Raw genomic sequence first — 19,659 nt, forward strand, 5'->3', positions numbered from 1 at the left:
TGCTTGAGGCATAGAGGAACAAAAGGGAGACCAACCAACTGTTAGAGCGTATTGAGCAGAATACGGCTCGTCAGCCTAGGAATGCTGCAGTCTCGCTCAACGACTTTGTGAAGCTGAATCCTCCAAAGTTCCATCAATCCGTCGATCCCCTCGACGCTGATGACTGGCTGTGCAGCATCTCACGCAAGATTCGCTCTGCGAATGTTGCTAAGGCCGACAAGGTGACCTTCGCGGCGTATTTCCTGGAAGGACCCGCCAATCTATGGTGGGAGAACTTTGAAGCTATGTGTCCTGCTGAACCAGCAGCCACATGGGCAGACTTCAATGCACCCTTCCGTCTGCACCATATTCCAGAAGGTGTGATGGACAGAAAGAGAGAGGAGTTATGTGCTTTCACCCAGGGCAAGTTGACCGTGGATGCCTATAGCCGCGAGTTCGGTAACCTCGCCCGCTATGCAACAGAGGAGGTGTCTACTGACGCCAAGAAGCAAGCAAGATTCCGTAAGGGTCTTAGCCCTGAGCTTCGTCGTGATCTGCGCCTCCACGAGTGTGCAAGATTCCAAGCCCTGGTCAACAAGGCGATCAGTGCCGAGACTGGTCATACCGACTTTGAAGCCACAAGGAAGCACTCCCGTGACTTTGGCTCGTCATCTGGTTCCGCGTATCCAACACACAGGCTGTGGGTTCCGAACAGTTCTCTGCCGCCAAGATACACCCCGAGGCCATCCTACGTGGCGCCTCAGACGAATCAGACCAACCCTCCAGCAAAAACTTATGGTGGTCCAGCTAGCAATGCTGCACCACGTGCCAACCAAGTGATATGCTACAAGTGTGGATAACCAAGGCACTATTCCCGTGAGTGTCCTCAGAATGTGGGTGCCAAGCAACCCGGAAAGTCCGTCGGTCAAGACAAGTCGGGCAAAGCTTACTATGTGAAGCCAACTCCTGCACGTGGTCGTGTGAACTATGTATCAGCAGAAGAAGCTGCAGAGGATCCCGACGTCATACTGGGTACGCTTCTTGTTAATCATCATCCAACGTTTGTTCTCTTTGACACTGGGTCTTCTCATTCCTTCATGTCAGAAAGTTATGCATAGTTGCATAACATGTCTTTTTGTGATATGCCAATTCCATTGGTTGTCCAAACTCCTGGTAGTAAATGGCAAACCTCTAGGATAACCTATGACAACGAAATTCTAGTAGACAGGCTAGTTTTTCTAGCCTCATTGATAGCCCTGAAATATTCGGATATTAATATCATCTTGGGTATGGACTGGATGTCAGCTCATTATGCCAAGATTGATACTCATTCTAGAAATGTCCAGCTTACCCATCCCTCGGGTGAGATAGTTAATGTCTCTACTCGAGTTGCCAAGTGCCAACTCTATTCCCTCAATGCCAACCCTCTTCTGGAAATTGAAGACATTCCGGTAGTTCGTGACTTCCCGGATGTTTTTCCAGAGGAACTGAAAGGAATTCCACCTGACAGAGATGTAGAGTTCGTGATAGATCTTGTTCCGGGAACTGTTCCAATAGCCAGAAGACCATATAAGATGGCACCCCTGGAGCTAGCCCAACTTAAGAAACAACTAGATGAGGCCTTGAATAAAGGTTTCATTCGTCCTAGCTCTTCTCCTTGGGCTTGCCCCGTCCTATTCGTCAAGAAGAAAGACGGAACAGATCGGATGGTTGTAGATTACCGACTAGTTAATCTGGTCAACATAGAGAACAAGTATCTGCTCCCCAGGATCAACGACCTGTATGATCAGCTCGCTGGATCCTCAGTCTTCTCCAAAATGGATTTGAGGTTGGGATACCATCAAATCAAGATCAAGAACAGGTACATTCCAAAAACGGCTTTTGTTACCCGTTATGGCCAATACGAGTACACCGTCATGTCCTTCGGTTTAACCAATGCTCCAGCCACCTTCTCTCGTTTGATGAATTCAATCTTCATGGAGTATTTGGATAAATTCGTCGTGGTATACCTCGATGATATTCTCATCTACTCGAAGAACGAACGAGACCATGCCAAGCATATAAGGCTGGTATTGATGAAACTTCGAGAGCATCACCTTTATGCCAAGTTTTCAAAATGTGAGTTTTGGTTACCAAAAGTGACCTATCTAGGTCACGTAATCTCTGGTAAGGGTATTGTTGTCAATCTCGAGAGAGTTCAAGCCGTCCTTGATTGGACTCAACCTGAATCGGTTAAGCAAGTTAGGAGTTTTCTTGGTCTAGCGAGCTATTGTCACCGCTTTGTCGAGAATTTCTCCAAGGTTGCAAAGCCTCTAACTGAACTCCTCAAGAAGGTTAAAAACTTCGAGTGGACACCACAGTGTGAGCATAGTTTTCAGGAACTGAAAAGACGCGTGACTTCCGCACCTATGTTGCTACCACCAGATTTTTCTAAGGACTTTGTTATCTATTGGGACGCCTCGCGACAAGGATTAGGTTGCATTCTCATGCAAGATCGTCATGTCATTGCATACGTATCTCGACAGTTGCGTCCACATGAGGATAACTATCCCACACATGATCTTGAGCTTGCAGTTGTAATCCATGCTCTAAAAACCTGGCGACATTACCTTCTGGGTAATCGTTGTGAAATATTCACTAATCACCAAAGTCTGAAATATATCTTCACCCAGCCGGATTTGAGTATCAGGCAAATACGGTGGGTTGAGTTGATCTCGGATTACGACTTAGGGATAACTTACCCCCGGGGGAAGGCCAATGTTATGGCTGATGCACTTAAGTCGTAAATCTTATTGTAACAATTTGATGCTACAACAAGGTCAACCACATCTCTATGAGGAATTTTGGAAGTTGCATCTTCATATTGTTCCTCAAGCATTCCTTTCTACCCTGGTGGCGAAGCCTACTCTTAGGGATCAAATCATAGTCGTTCAAGCTTATGATAAGGGTATATCCCGGATCAAGGAGAATATTGCTAGCGGTAACGCTAGGGATTTCTCCATCAAAGAGAAAGGTGTTGTGTTCTTTCAGAACCGTTTAGTGGTTCCTAAGAGCAAACGTCTGCGGCAATGGATCCTTAAGGAGGCCCATGATTCTCCTCTCACCATTCATCCCGGTAGTACTAAGATGTATCAGGACCTACGCCAGAGGTTCTGGTGGACTAGGATGAAGAGAGAAATTGCTAAGTTCGTTGCTAACTGCGACGTTTGTCATCGAGTTAAGGTAGAACATCAAAGGCCTGTTGGCACCCTTCAACCTTTCGCTATTCCTGAATGGAAATGGGGTAAAGTTAGTATGGATTTCATTACCGGAATTCGCAAGACCAAGAAAGGAAATAATGCTATCTTTGTGGTCATTGACCGACTCTCCAAAGTAGCTCATTTTCTTCCCATTCGTGAGAGTATAACAGCTAGCCAGCTAGTGGAGTTATATATCTCTCGAATAGTGTCTCTTCATGATGTTCCCCTGGAGATTAACTCGGACCGTGGGAGTATCTTTACTTCTCGCTTCTGGGAAAGTTTTCAGAATGCCATGGGGACTCACTTATCTTTTAGCACCGCTTTCCACCCTCAATCAAGTGGTCAAGTAGAAAGAGTGAATCAAATCCTAGAAGATATGCTCCGAGCTTGTGTTATATCGTTCGGTATGAATTGGGAGAAGTGCCTTCCATTCGCCGAATTCGCTTATAACAATAGTTATCAATCAAGCTTGGGCAAAGCTACTTTTGAATTTCTCTATGGACGAAGATGTCGAACACCTCTTAATTGGTCAGAAACCGGAGAGAGGCAACTCTTTGGCCCGCATATGATCCAGGATGCAGAAGAGCAGGTTCGCGTTATTCGTGAAAAGTTGAAAACAGCCTAGTCTCGTCAAAAGAGCCAATATGATCGTCATCATAAGGCTGTGACCTTTGAAGTTGACTTGAAGGCTTACCTTCGGGTTACACCTTTGAAGGGTACCCATCGATTTGGTATCAAGGGCAAGTTGGCTCCTCATTACATTTGTCCTTTTCGCATTCTTGCCAAACGAGGAAAAGGTTCCTACCAGTTGGAACTTCCTCCGCATCTTTCCAAGGTTCATGATGTCTTCCACGTCTCGCAACTCAGGTGTTGCTTTTCGGATCCAATCCGTGAAGTGGACCACGAATCGCTTGATCTCCAAGATAACCTTTCGTACCGAGAATACCCCGTGCGTATTCTTCATCAAGCTCAGCGTACCACTCGATGTCGAAACCTCAAGTTTCTTAAAGTTCAATGGTCAAATCATTCTGAAAAGGAGGCAACTTGGGAAAGGGAGGATCGTCTCCGACTTGAGTATCCTGCGTTATTCCCGACGACTTCCAAATCTCGGGACGAGATTCTTTTGAGTGGGGGTGAGTTGTCACATCCCTGACACCTTAATCAAGTTAGCATTGTGCTCATATCTTCTTTGCATTGCATCCAAGAAAATTTCAACAAGAACAAAGTAAGTGGTGAAGGAAAACTCAAAAAAACCCTAGCCACTTCTCAAATTTAAAGGAATTACAAACCTATTCAAATCAATGAACCCAAAATGGCCTCAAGAAAAGTTCAACTTTTCTGATAATTCTTGAAAATAAATAAGCAATGAAGAAAACCATTTTCTTAATATTTTTGGCATTTTAAATAAATGCAAAAGACTACTGGTTTCAAGTTTTAAATTTGAATTCAAAAATATATAGTTTCCAAAAGTGCTGAAAACTTTATGGGTGATTGGAAATATTCCAACTAACACCCCAACATTTTTCAAACTATTTATAGATTGCTTGTAAAGCCAAAATAAATGGAAAGCAATGTCAATAAATAAAACAGAAACAAAATAGAAAGAAAAGAGGAAAAAACCTACCTGTCGCCTGAGGAGGCCCAACCCACCAGGGGCAGGGGTCGTCATCTGGCAGAGGGGAGATCGACCACGGCGGCCCCCTCCACCTCCTGCTTTGCCGTGGCGACCTCCGGTGCCCCCCAGGACAGCGCGACAGCAGGGTTATCCTCCCCGAGCCCGTCTCTATCCGTTCCCGTGCTCCAGTTCCCCCCTCCTCTCAGGATCTCTCCTCCCTCCTCCATTGCCAAGAGCTCGAGCTCGAGCTGCCATTGCCGCCATTGCCAAGAGCTCGAGCTCGAGTTGCCGTGCCCCTAGCCACAGGACCTTCCTCCCGAGTAGTCCAGTAGCTCCGCCTCGACGAGCTGGTTCACCCTGCAAAGGCCGAAGCCTCCCCGAGCCCTGCAACGCCCCCAACACCATCGTCTTCAACCTTCGGCTACCGGCAAATCGACAGTGAAACGCCGGCTACAGCCCCTCCCCGAGCAGTCTGAGCCTAGCTTCACCTCCACTGTGAGCCTGCGATCATTTCCCCTCTTCTTCCCCTCGGATTTGTGCCCCCTACCCACTGGACATTCGAACCCGAGCTCCGGCAGCCGCCTCGGCTCGTCGCCGGCTTGCTCCGGCCACCCATAGCCCTCCCTGAGGCCAGTGCTGGATGAGGTCGAGCCTGGGGATCATCCCAGTGCTCTCGGCAACCGTTTCCGGGCACCACAGCATGAGATAGCGCGTCTCCGGCGAAGTTCCGCCGCGGATCTGGTCGCCGCCGGTCAGACTCCGGCGGGGGACGAAGTGGCCGGCCTAACCCCGGTAGTTTAGCACTAATCACTCGCTGACAGTGGGCCCCAGGCTAAGTCGAACCCACTTAGGGGCTGGTCAGCGCGGGATTAGCTCGTGAGACGCTGACCAGTGGGTTCCCCCTGTTAGGTTTGACCTGATCAGGTTAGTTGACCTGCTCACGCCATGATGATGTAGTTATGACGCAATAAGTGAATTTATGATTTAAAATAATTCCAGAAAAATGCCAAAACTTCTAAAAATCATAGAAGTTAATCTGTAACTCCAATGAAAATAATTTATATATGAAAAGTATGAGAAATATTCAAGGAATCTGAATATGTCATTTTCAAACATGTTTGAAAATGTTACTGAACTAAAACATATAGATTAATGAATAAGTTAACTTTCATAAATACTTTGGAGATGGAATTTGGAAATTATTTAAATTCCACTTCAAATGATATGATCAAACATTGTCCAAGTCACAAACCAGCAATCTAACATGTCATTTCCATGCATGTTAAAAGCAAGTTGATCTGAGCATCAGGTCGAATCAAATAAAATGGTATTCGAGAATACCTCGTTTGAAGTGATATTTGAATTTGATTCAAATCAACTTCAAACCTAATAAATGTTAGCTATAATAGTATACCACCTTGCATCCTCATGCCATGCTCATGCATCATCTTGTTGCACATGATTGTTATTGATTGTTGTCATTCCGTGCGGTAGGCTCCGCTCCCCCGGAATCCACCGAATATCCGGCTGACGGATATTGTCCCTCCTCTGAGCAACAAGGCAAGCAACCATTTTGATCATCCCGATAAATCCCATGTTCTTCCTCCTGCACTTACTTATTGCATTAGGATCAAATGCTTCAAATGCTTTTGCCACCTTAGTTGAACCCACTTCCTTTGCATGACATGTCCTTGTCACAGTAAATAGTTGAACCTTGCAACCTAGCATACCTGGTAGTGGCCTGAGCCATGATGTGCCTTATCCTGCTATGCATGATATGCTTAGAGTTGTGTATGGTTTTTCATCTGGAATATGAACAAAATTGTGAGAATGTGTTCAGTAAGTAAAGGTTATGTGTTGAACCTGATTTGGTAAAGGTACCGGTGAAAGGCTGTGTAGGAGTACATGGCGGGTTGTTTCGTTGGAACCGTCCTTAGGAACTGAGTTCCGTGTATGTAATCCAAGACTAGATACTACCACACGTTGGGATACTTAATTGACCCTCTCGACTTATTAATCGCTTAGTACTCGGTCCAGGAGTTGCAAGTAGTTTCTGGTGTTTATAGTTATGCTGGAGGCCGTGCATAGCGCTGACCTGAGAGGTGGGTTGTGATGCGGTAGGCAGTGGCACGGTGTGCCAAGTGGCACCCGGATGGTGGGCTTGGGAACCCTGCACACATCGTTAGTGTGGTTAACGGTCCTGGCCGACTCCCTCGCTGGGCTTCCGCTTGAAGGTTTCCGAGGTGCATGACGTGCACATGGCGATAAGTGGCGAGAGCGTGTGTGAAGAAGTACACCCCTGCAGGGTTATGATCTATTCGAATAGCCACGTCCGCGGATATGGACTACTTGGACACATATGTTGTTCATAGATAACTTCAATGGCTACTCATAAAATTGTCAAGATAAGCGTGAGTGTCGTGGACGGCATTTCCGTATGGAGACGGATGATTCCACGATGCAGTATTGTTGTGGTGTTTGTGGACTCGTGTGCGAGAAATTAAGTTGTTAAAAATTGTTTTTTAATGTAAGTTGTCTAGCCACGAGTCAAATGCTGGCTTTCCGCATGAAACACCACAATTCCTTATTGATAGATTGCATGATTAGATAGTTATCCTAAAGTCTTGCTGAGTACCTCTGTACTCATGTTTGTTTAATAATTGTTGCAGAGGTTGTTAATGACCCTAACGGAGGGTTCTTCCTAGACATCAACGACGACGAGTAGCTGGTGTCCCAGCTACGATCTGGCCCTAGGTTGGGTCTGTAGTATAGTCAGGCCATGTGCCTTCTAGTCTTACCTGTCTATACTCAGATTGTTTAATCACTTCCGCTGGCTTGTAACTGAATGACTCCTATGATGGGTCGTGAGACCCTTACTGTGTAATATTATGTGTGTGGCTCTTCCGAGCGTTTTAAATAAAGCTTGAATGTTGATGGTTATGTTGTGATGCCATCGATGTATCTATACATATCGGTATGCCATGCGTACGTGTGTCGTGCTTGATATGTATGGGGTTTGATTGCCTAGCCGTAGACTTTAGTAGCATTCCTTACAGGCAAATGCCCCTTTGTGATCCAACGAGCCATGGTAGCTCGCTACTGCTCCGGACACATTGGTTGACCGGCGTGTGTCCTTCTTAGCTGTTGTGTCTGTCCCCTTTGTGGAAATGTCATGCGATGTAATGGAGTCCTTGTAGCTCGCTACGACTCGTCTACATTCGCTGGTGATCGACACCTGCTTTGTTGCGTCATGTATGCCTGTCCCTGTGCTGAAGTGCCACTTTGGTTTATGACTAGACATGTCGATCCGGGTTCTTTGTCATTGGATTGGTAGCGACACAATTGCCTACGCGAGTCAATAGGCGCAAACGGTCCCGGCTAAGGTAAGGCTGCAGCCGTGGGGTTAACCATGCGTGAGACCGCAAAGAGATGCGATGTGTTACAGGCTGGATTCCTATGACTCAAGATCGGGGTCCCGACAAAAATGGACAAAACATTACAGATTCTAGGACTTCGTGGAAATCTCAGATTTTCACCAGCTGCTTATGCTCTGAAGCATTTTGGCAGCCTCCAAAATGATATCGACAGGAAGTGAAAGAGCATGAAATTTAACAGGGAGCTAGACAAACACAAAAGCTCACAAACCTTAGTTTGTTGAATGGGCTGATTCCCAACCCATGAGCTTGTGCAACCAAAACAACAAGGGAAGAAAATAACAGCATATTCTCAAACTTAGTGAAAATCACAGATTTTCACAAAGCTGTCAATTTCAGCCAAGTGTCAACTTTGACAAGGAACAACAAGTGCATACAAACTCCTATGAATAAAACAAAGACCACATGCTGTAGAGAGGTTCACCCACTACTTCCACATCAAGGATTCATCCTCATAGGGTCAAAGCACTACATTATACTAAGCTCTAAACATAGCATCAAGAGAGAAAAATGATAGTTTATGAAGTTGCTCTAAAGTGAAATATGATTCCATAAGTGGATTCCTGGGATGATTATACCCCAAAATCATATATAATACAAGGGTACTTGCATGGAAAATGTAGGCTCAAAGCTAGCTCGAAAAACAACATAGAAATCAATATGGGCATATAGGAGCATTATCACATGTGCAAGTAAACCTAATATCACATACACATGCTCTACACAAGGTTCATACACCACCAAAACACACCATAGTGGCAAGCATGAGGGGTTAGCCCTCACGCACAAGTGCATAGGTGCACTCATGCCCACACACACTCATGCATGAACACATACACACCTACACCTAAATATGTGTGACCACACACACACACTACCAAGATGTGCATCAAGAGGGGCTGCCCTCTTGCACATATGCATGTGCCACCACATGCATACACACACACACAATTGTGCACCTCTTCTCATGTGCACACACACACAACACTACACACATACACACACTCATATATACACATACTCATGCACTCATGTGCACACATACCTACACACAATCACACACTCATGTGTTTGTGCAAACTTGCACAAGTATGTGGGTGTTGCACACACACACATACACACACATATCCATCTACACACACACAAACTCACAAGGGAACACACATACACACACTAGGAAACACACATACACACAAATGCATACACAAGCTAACTTAAAAGGGTTAAACCCACTGGTTTTTGATAAAAACCCAAGACAATTTGCTGCCCAAGTAATGCATGGTGAAATAAAAATACCAAACAACAAAAAACAAAAAGGGGGGTACATAGATTCGAACCCAGGACCCCCTGGACTGCAGCAACACACACTGCCACTGGGCTACTGCTCGACTACTGCTCTAGAAGGAGCAGCGGAACAGGTAAGCTATCACCTGCTGTCGATCTACCACTGTACTAAAACAAATAACCAAAAGGGGGGGTTCCAGGGATCGAACCCACGACCGGTGGCATCGAGACCACACACACACACCAGTCGGGCTGCGCACAGAGTCTTGACAGGGAGGGGGAAGGTTCTCTTTTGAGCCTACCCCTTGATGCCACCTGCAACTAAGCTGGCCGAACCAGAGGCGGCCGCCGGAGAGGACACATGCTCTCATCGGAGGAGCTGGTCACCAGCGAGGGACGCGGACTGCACGGGGACTCCATTTCCGTAGCAAGCGCGGGAAAAGGCCCTACCTTGCGCTACTGCTACCTCAGGGAACTCCGGCGGCAGCTATTGCTTGAGCTCCTACGCGCTACTCCGGCAAGGCGTTGACGCATCCACCTTCATGCGCTAACAGAGAGGGGGAAGGAGCAGGGAAGCCGGGGCGTAGCTCACCTAGAACTTAGAGGATGAACTAGTGCAGGAGAGGAAGAAGGGCGTCGATCCGAAGCAGAGGAGCTCGCCGGCAGCAGGGGAGGAAGATGACGTCGTGGACGTCGCGGATGTCATGGAAGAAGCCATCTGGTTGCTGCAGGAATGGGATCTCCTCGGCCACCACGTCCTTCTGGTGTTGTTGAAGGGGCGGAGGAGCTCACGATCTGCTGCTGCTGCGAGCTCATCGAAGCCCTCTCATGGCGTCGGCGTCGGAGGCCCTACCTTGACGGCGCGAGGGAGAGGAGAAGCGAGAAACGGGAGCCCTAGGGTTGCGGGGAGGCGACAGGCTCCTTATATGGTCTCGGGGGGCGTGCTAGGAGCCGCAAGATCAAGAGGGGGAAGAATCGGTGGCTGAGCTACAGTCGTACAGAGGATGACGACAGGAAGAAGGATAAGATGGACGCCGGTTGGGCCTGGCGCATGAGAGAACAGGCTCTGGGCCGTGGGAAGGAGGAAGCCCATCTCGCTGGCGCCAGATAACAGGGAGAAAAACCCACATGGTTTTTCTACTTAAAACAGAACCACGGCAAAAGAAATAACTAGGACAAACTGGGGTTCCAAAAATAAAAATAAAATAACCCTGGCCATAAGGGAATTATGACCCAATTAAATAAAATACGAAGATGATTATTGGAGCAAACAAAAATAAACACAAAACAGAATTATTATACTGTTTTGTAGATAAAAACCCCATTTCACTAAAGTTTTAAAAACCCCAAAACCATACCCCTCAAACACAAGAAAAACTACAAAATGAACAACATTTTTAAAACAGGATTGGAGCAAGTTAAACTTGAGCTCAAGTAAATAAAGAAGAAGGGGCCTTTTGAAACTTAGTTTGAAAAACAAGCATAGTTTAAAACCCAAGCTTTGTAATCACCACAACACACCATATATCATACTTGCACTCAACATGGATCCAACAAAAACACAACACAAGGAGAAGACATGATGCAATGAATGGTATGATGCAAAAGTGAAGACATGAAACTAAGCCACATGATCACATGAAATGATAACTCCAAAGCATGACATCATGGATCAAAACATGAAAGGTTTCCAAATATGGAAAGGTTACATCTGCGGCATTAGAAAATCGCCCACACTACAAGAAGATCTCGTCCTGAGATCTAGGACTGAAAGAAATCTGGAAATACGGGACAGAGGTGATCCTCGTGCTCCCAAGTGGGCTCTTTATCGGAATGATGTGACCATTGCACCTTGAGAAACTTGATTGACTTGTTGCGGGTCTTGTGCTTAGTCGTCTGAAGAACTACAACTCGATGCTCGCGATCGAATAGGTCGGGTTGAAGATCGAAATCCTGAAGATCAACTGTGCGCACGGGAGTCTTGAAGCATCTCCGGAGCTGAGAGACATGGAACACATCATGCAGATTTGCAAAGTTTGAAGGGAGCTCAAGTTGATAAGCAAGGTCGCCTCTCTAGCCAACAATTCTTAAAGGTCCAACGAAACGAGGAACAAGCTTGCCTTTGATGCCACACCGCTGAGTGCCCTTCATAGGAGACACTTTGAGATAGACGAAGTCATCGAGCTCATAAGACATGTCACGATGCTTGCTATCATAGTAGCTCTTCTGACGGGACTGTGCTGCTCTGAGATTAGCCCGAATGACCCGACACATTTCTTATGCTTCTTCGATCAAGTCATTCCCAAGAATCTGACGCTCGCCGGTCTCGGACGAGTTGAGCAGGGTACGACTCTTCCTGCCATAGAGAATCTCAAACGAAGCTTTGCATGAACTTGCCTGATAGATGTTGTTATAAGAAAACTCAGCAAAAGGTAGGCAATCTTCCCACATCATGCCAAAGGAAATGACACATGCTCTTAGCATATCCTCGAGGACCTGATTGACTCTCTCAACTTTCCCACTAGTCTGAGGATGAAAGGTTGTGCTGAATCAAATCTTAGTACCCATCACATACTGAAATGAGTCCCAGAACTTGAAAGTGAAGATGCTTCCGCGATCCGAAGAAATCAGCATTGGCACGCCGTGGAAAGAGACTATCCTCAAAGTGTACAGCTCTGCAAGCTGAGCTACCGAGATGGAGTCCTTGACTGGAAGGAAATGAGCTACTTTGCTCAACTTGTCCATGACGACGAAGATGACATCATTACCCTTCTTGGACTTCGGAAATTCGGTGACGAAATCCATCTCAATATGGTCGAACTTCCACTCGGGAATGGGAAAAGGATGCAAAAGACCTGCTGGACGTTGATGCTCTGCTTTCACCCTTCGACATACATCACATTCATTTACGAACTGAGCAATTTCATGCTTCATGCGAGTCCACCAGAAGGTCTGTTTCAAATCCTGATACATCTTGGAACTTCCTGGATGTATGGAGAGAAGAGAGTTATGAGGTTCTTTCGGAATGACAAGACGATCCTCAAAGAAAAATGTATCTCTGGCATCAACACTGAAGCACTTATATTTGGGAACTCCCTTTTCCAAGCCAATCTTAACTTTCTTCAACATTGCATCAAGAAGTTGAGCTTGTCGGACCTGGTCTTCCAAGGTAGGGGAAATATGAAGATTTGCAAGAAATCCTTGAGGTACTAACTGAAGGTTGAACTTTCTGAAAGATTCACAAAGGTCAGGCTGGAGAGGCTCCAGAATGAGACTGTTGCAGTAAGCCTTCCTGCTCAAAGCATCTGCCACGACATTAGCTTTGCCTGTAGTGTACTCAACGCTCGGATTAAAATCTTGGAGCATTTCCACCCAAAGAGTTTGCCGAATATTGAGGTTAGGATGGGTGAACATGTACTTGAGACTCTTGTGATCGGTGAACACTTCAACCTTTCGTTCCAACAAGAGGTGTCTCCAAGTCATTAGAGCATGTACTACTGCCGCCAACTCAAGATCATGAGCGGGGTAATTCTTCTCACTTGGCTTCAACTGCCTCGAGGTATAAGCTACCACTTTCTTATCTTGCATCAACACTGCACCCAGACCTTGAAGAGAGGCATTGCAGAACACTTGATAAGGTTTGGAGTCATCATGAGGAACCAAGACTAGAGTAGAAGTGAGTGCTACGGCAACAAAAATCCTTCCCAGGCAGCGGTGCCAGGAATCCTTCTGTCGTCTCTTGAGCTTGTGTTGGTTTCCCCTTGAAGAGGAAAGGGTGATGCAGCACAGGAGCAGTAAGTATTTCCCTCAGTTTGAGAACCAAGGTTTCAATCCAGTGTGAGAATCTCGTCAAGTCCTGAGTACCTGCACAAACACAAAGAGCTTGCACTCAACGCTGTAAAGGGGTTGTCAATCCCTTCAAGATTGATTGCAAAGTGAGATCTGAAGGCGGAAAGTGCAACGAATTAAAAGTGTAAGGCTGAAAATATGTTGTGAAGTAGACCCGGGGGCCATAGTGTTCACTAGAGGCTTGTCTCAAAATAGAAAATATTACGGTGGGTGAACAAATTACTGTCGAGCATTTGATAGAACCGCGCAAAGTCAAGACGATATCTAAGGCAATGATCATACATATTGGCATCACGTCCGAGACAAGTAGACCGATACTTTCTGCATCTACTACTATTACTCCACACATCAACCGCTATCCAGCATGCATCTAGTGTATTGAGTTCATGACGAACAGAGTAATGCCTTAAGCAAGATGACATGATGTAGAGGGATAATCTCAAACCAATGATGAAAACCCCATCCTTTTACCCTTGATGGCAACAACATGATGCGTGCCTCGCTACCCCTTCTGTCACTGGGTGAGGTCACCGCACGGTATGAACCCAAAACCAAGCACTTCTCCCATTGCAAGAATCACAGATCAAGATGGCCAAACAAAACCCACAACTCGAAGAGAATTACAAGGATATGAAATCATGCATATAAGAGATCAGAAGAAACTCAAATAAGATTCATAGATAATCTGATCATAAATCCACAATTAATCGGCTCTCGACAAACACACCGCCAAAGATGATTACATCGGATAGATCTCCATGAAGATCATGGACAACTTTGTATTGAAGATCCAAGAGAGAGAAGAAGCCATCTAGCTACTAGCTATGGACCCGTAGGTCTATGGTGAACTACTCACACATCATTGGAGAGGTCATGGTGTTTATGAAGAAGCCCTCTATATCAGAATCTCCCCTCCGGCAGGGCCCCGAACGTGCCCAGATGGGATCTTGCAGAGGCAGAAGCTTGCGGGGGTGGAAAAGTACTTTCGATGATCTCCTGATTTTTTCTGGGATTTTAGGGAATTTATAGGCGGAAGACCTAGGGCACAGGAGGCCGAGGGAGCCCACAAGCCTGGGAGGCGCGGCCCCCCCTTGTGGGGTCCCTGGTGACCCGCTGCCTTGGTTTTCATGTTCCCGATCTTCTTCTATTTCGAAAAAAATATTTTTGGAAGTTTTATTCCGTTTGGACTCCGTTTAAAATGTTCCTCTGAAAAGGGTCAAAAACACGGAAAAAATAGGAACTGGTACTTGGCACTGAGTTAATAAGTTAGTCCCAAAAAAGATATAAAAGGCATACAAAACATCCGAAGTTTGACAAGATCATAGCATGAAACCATCAAAAAATTTAGATACTTGGAGATGTATCAGTGAGCTTCTCTTTGAGTGTGTCGCAAGACACCTGACACTCTGGAGACCAGACATACTTCACAACCTTCTGAAGAAGACTTGAGAGAGGCTTAGCAATCTTGGAGAAATTCTCAACCAATCTTCTACAATAGCTTGCAAGCCCGAGAAAGCTGCGAAGCTGCTTCACATTTTGCGGAGGCTCGCACTCAACAATGGCCTGCACCTTGGACGGATCAACTTTGATGCCCTCGGCAGAGATGATGTTCCCAAGGTAGACAACTTCTTTCAACCAGAACTCACATTTGGAAAACTTGGCATAGAAATTATGCTCTCTGAGCTTATCAAGCACCAGCCTGAGATGTTCTTCCTGCTCTTCCTCAGTTTCCGAAAAGACCAGAATATCATCAAGATACAACAAGACGAATTCATTCTTGAATGGGGAGAAGATATAATTCATCATCCGACAGAAGGTCGGCGGAGCATTGACCAGACCAAAATACATCACTCTATACTCATACGAGCCAAAGCTTGTCCTGAAAGCAGTCTTTGGAATGTCCTCTTAGCGAATGCGAATCTGATGATAACCCATCCTGAGATCAAGCTTCGAGAAGATCTTAGCCCCTTTCAATTGCTCGAACAACTCATTAAAGTTAGGAAGTGGATACTTGTTTTTGATCGTCTTCTTATTCAATAGGAAGTAATCAACACACAGTCGTTCCGTACCATCCTTCTTCTTGACGAAAAGAACTCCACAGCCCCAAGGAGATGAGCTTGGTCTGATCAGGCCGAGACGCTCCTGCTCATCAAGTTGTTTGTTGAGCTCCTCGAGCTCTTCTAGACCCAGTTTGTACGGCCGTTTGCACATAGGCTCAGTACCCCGTTCAAGCTCAATTACAAACTCATCTGCTCGGTGCAGAGGCATTCCTGGCAACTCTTCTGGAAAAACATCTTCATATTCGCAGAGCACTGGGACTTGCGAAATTGGAGAGATCTCACCCTTCTCATTCAAGGAAAATAGACGGACCGTGTCATCACGCGCTGCAAAGATAATCACGTCCTCCGAAGAACAATAGATGCCTTGTTCATAGCCAACCAATCCATTCGAAGGATCAAATCAATATCAGAATTGCCAAGGACAATAGGAGAAGCCACAAAAGTATAATTACCCATCTTGACAGAAACATTCGGAACCATCATATGAGAATTCATACTCATTCCCGGAAAAACCAGGCGGAAAGGACTATCCAAGTGAATTGCGGGAATGTCATGCTTAGCAATAAAAGGCCTTGAGATGAATGAATGCGATGCACCATAATCAAATAAAACCTTAGCAGGAATATCATTAACTGAGAGATTACCCATAATCACGTCTGAGGAGTTCTCTGCTTCAGCTGCATTCACCATATTGACTCTAGCGGAACTGGAGTTGAACTTCACTATAGCATTGCTTGGAGGCTTGCGTAGAGCAGGAGGCGGGAGACGCAGCTGAGAGGTGCACTTGTTGGCATAGTGACCCTTCTGCCCACACTTGTGACAAGTAACATCTATCGGCTTATGGAACTACGTCTGAGGATTCCCTTGCTTCTGCTGCTAAAACATCTGCTGGAAAGCTGGGTTGGATGGGTGGGAAGAACCACGACCACCTGATCGCTTGAACTGCTGAGTGTGCCGAGGAGGAGGAGGAGACACCCAATATTTCTGTTGGTTCTGAATCACCTGAGTAGAGGACGACGAGCCGGAATCTCTGAAATGCTTCTTCGAATTCTCCACCCTGAGCAAAGCTGCCTCAGCCCTGAGAGCTGCTACTGCAACAAAAGACCTTCCAACGGCACCAGAAATACTTCTGACGTTTGCTGGGTATCCCCGGCAACGGCGCCAGAAATAGGCACGTCGATGGAAGAATGCTTGGCTTGATCTTTCTGTTGCGGCTATGCCTTAAGGGACTTCCTAGGCAAGTATGCAAAGGATTTCCCCCATGGCCTTGGACCCTTGCGTTGGTGTTCCCTCGAAGCGGAAAGGGTGATGTAGCGTAGCGGTAGTAAGTATTTCCCTCAGTTTGAGAACCAAGTATCAATCCGGCGGAAGAGTATCTCAAGATCCTACACAAACACAAAAAGCTTGCACCCAACGCTATGAAGGGGTTGTCAATCCATTATAGATTGTTTGCCAAGTGAGAACTGAAAGCAACGAAGTAACAAAGCAAAGTAAAAGCGGAGTTGTAAACGATGGATGTGAATAGACCCGGGGTCGTAGTGTTTACTAGTGGCTTCTCTCATGAAAGCAAGTAGACCGTGGGTGAACAAATTACTGTCGAGCAATTGATAGAACTGTGCAGAGTCGTGACGATATCTATGCAATGATTATTTCTATAGGCATCACGTCTGAAACATGTAGACCGATACTGTCTGCATCTACTACTAGTACTCCACACTTCGACCGCTATCCAGCATGCATCTAGTGTATTAAGTCCATAAGAAAAGAGTTACGCCTTAAGCAAGATGACATGATGTAGAGGGATAATCTCAAACCAATGATAAAAACCCCATCTTTTTACCCTTGATGGCAACTGCTTGATGTGTGCCTTGCTGCCCCTACTGTCACTGGGAAAAGGTCACCACATGGCAGAACCCAAAACCAAGCACTTCTCCCATTGCGAGAATCATAGATCTAGTTGGCCAAACAAAACCCAAGACTCGGAGAGACTTACAAGGATATCAAATCATGCATATAAGAAATCAGCAAAGACGCAAATATATATCATAGATAATCTGATCACAAGTCCACAATTCATCAGATCTCAACAAACACACCGCCAAAGAAGATTACATCGGATAGATCTCCATGAAGATCATGGAAAACTTTGTATTGAAGAGCCAAGAGAGAGAAGAAGCCATCTAGCTACTAACTACGGACCCGTAGGTCTGAAGTGAACTACTCATGAGTCATTGGAGGGGCGATGATGATGATGAAGAAGCCCTCCACCTCCAAAGTCCACTCCGGCAGGGTGCCGGGAAGGGTCTCCAGATGAGATCTCGCGGAAACGGAAGCTTGCGGCGGCGGAAAAGTATTTTCGAGGCTCCCCTGATTTTTTGCGGAATATTTGGGAATACATAGGCGCAAAACCTAGGCCAGGAGGCGGCCAGGGAAGCCACAAGCTTGCCCACCGCCGCCTCCCCCCTGGTGGCGGGGTGAGAGCTTGTGGGCTCCCTCGGGCCCACCTAGCCTAGCCCAAAGGCTCCCTGGACTTCTTTCGTTCGGGAAAAAATAATTTCGGGGTTTTTCTTCCATTTGGACTCCATTCCAAAATCAGATCTGAAAAGAGTCAAAAAGACGGAAAAACAGGAACTGGCACTTGGCACTGAATCAATAAGTTAGTCCCAAAAAAGATATAAAAAGATACATAAAACATACAAAGAAGACAAGATAACAGCTTGAAACCATCAAAAATTATAGATACGTTTGAGACGTATCAAGAGCCATGTTATAGAACTTATCAAACTCATCAGGATCGTGCAAGGCGAGGGCCAGCTGCAAATCCTCTTTCAAACCACCTATGAACTGATAGATCTTGCTCTTCTGATCTAGAATGTCCTGCAAGGCATATCGGGCTAGCTCGTGGAACTCGACGTTGTACTTTTACACGGAGGAACCACCTTGCTTCAAGCGCGTGAACTTCTCACGCATTTCCTCCACAAAGCTAGACGGGATATAGTGGGACCTGAAATCTCTACAGAACTCATCCCAAGTGATCACTCTCGCACCCCTCGAGTCCTTCAACTGCTGCCACCAAACTGTTGCCTGCCCCTTGAGCTGGAATGTTGCAAAATTGACGAAGTCTTGTGGACGAACATTGCTCCACTCAAAGTGTCTGTTCATGTCCCGAATCCAGTCCTTAGTGTCAAACGGCTAATCACACAACACGAAGGTTTTCGGCTGGTTGGCAGGAATTGACTAAGAGATGCAAAATGATTACCACCATGGTTGAAATTTCTTGATGCTGATTAGTCCTCTCTTGCAACAGCTGGATTAACATCTGAGTTTTAGCATTTTTGGCAGCCATCACTGCTTGCGAAGCCACTGCAGGAGGAGGCAGAGGCGGAGGAGGAGGTGGAGGGGGTGGTGGCGGCATCTGAGCACCCTCACGACCCGGATTCTGACGAGTTGGTGGAGCCATCCTGAAGACGGATAACACATTAGCCCAGAGAACAATATTGAAGGTAAAGCTGAATCAAAAGGCAGGAATATCTAAACAGGAATATTAGCAATTGCACTCAAACAAAATAGTAAGAATTCTTCCTCAAAGTGACTGTCGACAAAATTCTGATTAAAGACCACTTGCAAACTAAGTATGAGCTAGAACTGCTCGAAACAAACGTATGATCGAGATTTCATCCGATATCTTCGTGGATATGGTCGCACGGGCTCGAATTTACAGTAGCTATCCTGTGCAAGGTAGTGCACATGACTTACGAAGCATCCCCGAGTCGTAGCAAGCTACAAGGACTCTTTAAGACACAACGAGAAACATTGTAAGACAACCGTGAACAAACGTACCCACTGAATGCCGAATCCCAACCTCACATCATGCATATGTAGGAAGATTGTCCTATAAGTTACTACTTCATATCCCACCTATGAATTCCCGAAATATATGGTCATGCAATCTGGTATACGGATACAAGGAGTAATATTTCACACAACTCCTATACTAACACGTCCAGTGTATCACATCCGTCAACACATAACCAGAATCTCGGACCTTCATCTACTACAGACCCTCGTCATCACAACGATACAAGTATGGCAGTACTCCCGAACAATCTGCACCAGTAATGGGGACATCGGGTTATCTCGCCACTACTAGTATTGAAGCAATTTCGAACATCCTTCGTCCCGAGATACTAAGAAATCTG

Source organism: Hordeum vulgare, chromosome 6H (genome assembly GCF_904849725.1).
Source record: "Hordeum vulgare subsp. vulgare chromosome 6H, MorexV3_pseudomolecules_assembly, whole genome shotgun sequence".
Taxonomy (NCBI): Eukaryota; Viridiplantae; Streptophyta; class Magnoliopsida; order Poales; family Poaceae; genus Hordeum; species Hordeum vulgare.